This window comes from Chenopodium album, chromosome 3 (assembly GCF_948465745.1).
Source record: "Chenopodium album chromosome 3, dcCheAlbu1.1, whole genome shotgun sequence".
Classification (NCBI taxonomy): Eukaryota; Viridiplantae; Streptophyta; class Magnoliopsida; order Caryophyllales; family Amaranthaceae; genus Chenopodium; species Chenopodium album.
Genome location: NC_137836.1, coordinates 72653619 through 72659618, shown reverse-complemented (window position 1 = coordinate 72659618; position 6000 = coordinate 72653619).

Sequence of the window (6000 nt, the reverse complement as noted above, 5' to 3'; positions counted from 1 at the left end):
TCACTGTGTTCCTAGTAAGACAAAGGTAGGGTATGGTGCTATTTTGTCTACTATCTTTGAAAATGCTGGAGTTGTTCTGAAAGGCAGATTTGGGGCTCTGAATGAGAAGCCAGAGAATGTGATCAATGAGGAAACCCTTGCTGGGTTAAGTTTGGAAGTAGTACAAGGAAAAATTCAGAAGTTAGAGAAAGGAGAGAAAAAAAAAAGAAAAAGTGACAGGGAAGAGGAAGGAAAAGGCTATGTCAGAGCAGCCTGTAAGGAAGAGCAGGAGGATTTCTGCCAGTGGAGTTCCTCAAACCAGCATGGAACAACCACTGGAACTGGATGTCGAGGAGAATATCCTTGAAGGGCAAGTTGCTGAGTTAGCTGATAGAGTGGAGAGGGTAGAGAGTCAAATGAAGGACTCTGCTGGAAAACTTCACAAGGCTCTACAGGAACAAAAGGAGGAGTTCCTGGTACAGCTCAAAGGGGTTGAAGAAAAGTTGGAGGCCTCTGCAAAGCAAACAAAGGAGGACTTCAACAAGATCCTGGAGTTCCTTGAAACCTAGCCTACCCCATCTCAAAATCAGCCTAGCTTTTTCTTTCACTGTCTTAGTTATGAACAAATTTAGTTTTCGTGTTTAAGTACTTGAACAATTGATTTTGATTGTAAATTTTTAAATTGTTCATCTGGATGCTAAATATTTTGGTTTTTAATGAAAAGTTGGAACTTTTGCTTATACTTGTGTGTTGTGTATATTTTGAACGCTTATGCTATAGAGTAGAACTTACTTAAGGTTGTTTAGCAGCGCTGCCTTTAGTTTCCCACACTCGATGAATTGCTTGTGGGGCTGTTGGTAGATGTTTAATAAACTTGAAAATACAGGACTTTTTGATAATGCCAAAAGGGGGAAAAGAAGAAGCAAACATGGAGGCTGAAGTTGTTCTGGGTTCCAGTTGAGAAAGTATCATAACTTTCTCAGTTTAGTTTACTTAGCTTACTTTTTGACTTTTCGTTTTTGTTTTATTTTTGTGTGTTTATTTTCTGTCAATAAATTTAAAATACAAAAATACGACCTTTTATTTTGTTTTAACTTTCTCAAGAGTTTGCTTAAGTTTGTCATCATCAAAAAGGGGGAAATTGTTGATATGTACAGGTTTTGATGATGAGGAACTTGAGTTACAACAAACTCGACTCATAAAGATATTTCAAGTATTTGTGCAGCTTAGGTGAAATTGATCTTGGAGATGGAAGAAGTAACTAAAGCTAAGAAGACTTGAAGGAGTTCTTTATCAAGAAAGTTATCCAATATAAAAGAAGAGTTCCCTAACAGGAACTGAGTTCCCTCACAGGAACGTTCCTTTACAGGAACTTGAAGATTGTTATCTAAGGTCTTTGGAGGAACTTAGTAAACGTGGAGCCCAAGTAATCCTACCAGAACAAGAGTGCAGCGCAACAATATTTTAGTTAAGATTTTATCTTCTAGATTCATTGTTAAATATGTTAAGTAGGATATGCATGAAATCTATTAAAAGCGTGACAATTAGCTTGGCAAATAAATTAAAATCGAAAAATATAAAAGATAGAAATAGGAAAAGATTTTCTTTAGATATTTATCTTTTCTAAATAGTTTGTTAAAAAGATATTATACTTATTAGCTGAATATTTCTATCTTATTTTCTGAAAAGATTTTCTTCAAAAAGATTTATTTAAAAACCGTGTTTTTAAGATAAGGTAAGTTTTACTTATTTATCTTTAACAAAACCTACTTTCTATACAAGTAGTACTTGTATAAATAGTAGAGAAAAATAGGAGTTTAGGTTTTTTGTGAGTTTTATGCGTGAAGAATTTACAGAGCTACAATAGTGTAAGTTTGCCAAGCTTTTCACATTGTCATATTAGTTTCGGGTTTCATGCATAGCTTGCCTATCATATACTAGGTGTTTGTATTTGTACTTGGTTGGGGTTATTTGGGTGAGTGAGTATTTTTATTATTGCATACAGTGAGAGAGCTTCTAGTGTGAAGGGAGAAGATTTGTACTTTGGGAGTGCGAGTGAGTTTGAGTGTGGGACTCAAACTGGGTAGAACAAGGTGTTGTTCTGTAGCAAGTTCATTCTGGAACTTGTGAGTAGAAGCTTAATTATAATAGGTTGTAACTTGGTATTTGCCCTATTATAGTGGAGATATTTGTGGTTGAAATCCCTAAGGTAGGGTCGAGGTTTTACTTCTAGTTGGGCACTAGAAGGTTTCCTCGTAAAATTCTGTGTGCTTTGCAAGTTCCTATTTTGTTATGTTTTATATTTGCAAAATTAGTATTTAGGAACTTAACTACAATTCACCCCCCCTCTTGTAGTGTTCATCTCAATTAACATATATATATATATATATATATATATATACTTGACCTAAGCTAAATACAATTGGGATTGATTTCTTTCTTACAATAAGCTAATTTTAAATAGACCTAGAATTGATCTAATCCGGAAAGACACAACTTGATTCATGTCTGAACAAAAAACTTTTTTATTTAAATATGATTCCTGATTCGTACTTGCTTTGCATTAGAGTCGATAATCTCTTCATCTGAATAGAACTCAACCTGAATTTGAATTGAACAACCATTTACCAACTATAACTACAAGTATATCCTTACAAACTTGACAAGATTTAAGATGTTAGCTTGTATGTTTAGCTTGCCCCGATCAAATTGAAAACAAGTCATACAAGGGTAGTTGTTAAACTAGTCAACATTGACCTAAATTGAGGTTGAAGTAAATGAATATAATATAGTTGTTCTATGTTAAATAAATGGAGAAACATGTTTATCAAACCCCTATCAATCCAACATTGATAAGAGTTATTGATATTTTAAGTTGCAAGCTTGATTAAAAACAATTCAATTAATCTAAAGCAAATGTGTACTCCTTTCTTATAAGGAAAAAGCAAATGTGTATTTTTAAAATAGGAGCAATAGGTGGAGATTTTATGTTACTCTTCATATCATATATAAAGCTGGAAATGCCTAAGTCATACATATGATTGTCATCATCCTTTTACAAAGTAAAAGATCAGTCTTCAACTCTTCATTCTTCAAACAATACCCCAATTTTGCAAATTTGGTCGGTCTTAAACAAAACGCGACTCTAAAGTCACAACAATGCAATTTTGCAAATTGCAACTACCCACTACGGCACTACTAGAGACATTAGCTGTGTTATTGACTAGTTTTTCATGTTGAACCAATATTCGCAAATGGAGTCAACTATATAATATAGCAATATTGAGTGCGATTTCTAAACTACTTTTTTTTTTTTTTTTTTTTTAATCACATAGCAACACACGTGTTGACAATTAGCTGATAGTTGTAGCATATAATATTAGTTGACTTAACTAATTAGTAAAATTATTTTTTTTTTTTTAAAAAAGTCCATTTGTTGTATGCATGTTCTATTACTTTGTATTTTTCTCCGTTTTTTTTTATCCAACTTTTATTCCTAAATGATATTTACAAACTTCAAAAAAAAAAAATATTCCGTGACAAAGAAAATAAAAGGAAGTTTTTCAAAAAAAAAAAAAAAAAAAAAAAAAAGGAAGTGCATAGCCATGTTTAGTAAGGAGTATTATCTTAAATTTATCTTAGTATACGTAGTAATTTTTTAGTTTAACAACTTTTTTGATAGCTAGAAAAACAATAAGCACCGATTTTTATACAACTAACTTTTACATGTAATAAGTGTTCGGTGTTCCATTACATTGTTAATACTCCACTAGCCTACTACTAGGTACAACTACTACTCCGTATTATTTATTTTTGTGTCAAAAAAATTATTAATACTCCTCGACGTATTAACATTTTTTTAATTGAATTAAAATTAATGGTTAATTTTTAAATTACTACCCAAAAATATAACTATTTTCGAACTAACTACCTGTTTAATTTTTTATTTTAAATTACCACCCTTTAAATTAAATAATGTTCACATTACCACCCATTTCAAAAATCCGGTGGATTTTCTGTTAAGTGACCCTTTTGACTGATTTTTCCCCGATTTTTCTCTTTAAAAACGCTCTCTAAACTTTAATTCACATTTCCTTCACTAAATTCTACCAAATTTCAAAAAGAAAAATGTGAACGGAAGTTAGGAGAGCATTTTTAAAGAGAAAAATCGAAAAAAAAAAAAAACAGTCAAAAGGGTCAAGATAAGCGTTAGGTGGGGCCCATAGATGAAAATCCATTGGATTTTTGAAATGGGTGGTAGTCTAAATTAAACGGGTGGTTAGTTAAAAAATAATTATATTTTTTTAGTGGTAATTTAAAAATTTTCCTTTTTATGAATATTAATGAATATTCTAGTTAAAATTATTAATAAAATATAAAAAGTCGATATAATTCACGTATCGCACCATCCGCATGTCCATTGACGAGATAAGTGTGATCGCTAAACGTTTTACAGAGTAGCAGTTTTAAAACTTCTTAAAATCGGGAGTTTAAAAAAAAAAAAATAATAACGTGAAAGATCAAAAAGCACAAACGGCAGCGTAGTTTAATGGAGATTGGAGAGGCAAAGAATTAAACAGTTTCCAATAAATTCCCATTAAACCGGGTAACTGCCATGTGCCAGTTAATTTCCCCGCACGAAATGCTCCTTTTAACCTCCCACTCGCCATTTCAGCGCGTCACATTTAACTGCTTTCTTTTTCATAATCCTACGGCTCTGATTCAATATTTCAGATCGATCCAACGCCTCAGATTAACAGGAGGAGAAGTAGCATGTAATGTGGGACCCACAGGTTAATTTAGCCAGTTGTCGGTTACTGTTTAGAGAGACCTTACTGCTAAAGTGCTAAGCATGTTTTAAGGGAGCTTCTATCACGTGCTTAGCTGCTGCTCCCTAATCATTTTTATTTTTTTAATTTACTAATTTTAGATTTAAATAAATTATTAAGGCAAAAGTTAATGAGCGGATGAAATCTTAAAGCCCTCTACCAAGTGTTTCCTTGCTTTTATGCTTGTTTGTTGTTAGACCTTTATAGATATTGTGTCTTACTTGCATATTAGCTCCCCTCCAACCCAACTTGATGCGCTAAGGACTCGTGGTTCGGACCCGCTTGTGACCGCTTTGAAGTATCGGCCGTCACAAGCCCCGACCACCCGCACTCCGTCGCCCAGATAGACGTGAGTGCTCCTGAGATTCTATTGCCCGCTTGTGTTGCTTTGTGCTCACAAGCCCCTCTTCCGCTCAAGGCTAGCGTTCTTGCCGCCAAAAGGCTAGAGCGCGCCGCACGTTTCGGGGTCCAAACTCCCGGACCGTGACAGCCCCGAGGGCGTTAGATAAGAGAATTAAAGTGTAAATATTAGAGTAAAATTAACATTAATTACACCGAACGACGCGTGATTTTGTCATAAATTCCTAACTTAATAACATTTCAACCAGTATAATTTATCCTAATCTAACGCCCCGGGGCGCTCGTTAGCAAAATCGAATTATTAATACTCGTATTAATTTATTTTGGCTGCGTTTGGTCAAAGCATTTAGAACAACTTTTATGAATATGCTTAAATTGTTTAAATAATTGAAATTGGTGTTAGGTCTTTATTAGTGTGGATTTTTTAATAGGATGGATTATGTGGTCAAATTATCACCAAACTTTTATGTTTATTAATAGAAATTTCATCAAATTTATAATATTGTTTAAAGTGTGTGTTGTCTAGTTAGGAGTGATTGGTCTAAATCTCTAATGCATGGTTTGATTAACTGGTTTCTTCAAGGAGACAGTTGGGATTATGTTATGCAAATCTATGTTTTGATTTTAACAGATCTGATCTTGTCCTTCTTGTTTACATAACATGTTAAAACAAATATGTTTAGGAGCTATACATTCATTGGCCTCCATATAGGAAAGTCTCCTACTAATCTACAATGGTGGAACATCGTCCTTAACTATATTGTCATGTAATTTTATCCCCAATCATTAATGTTACAATATTATTCAATAGTCAATATCACGTATACAAAAA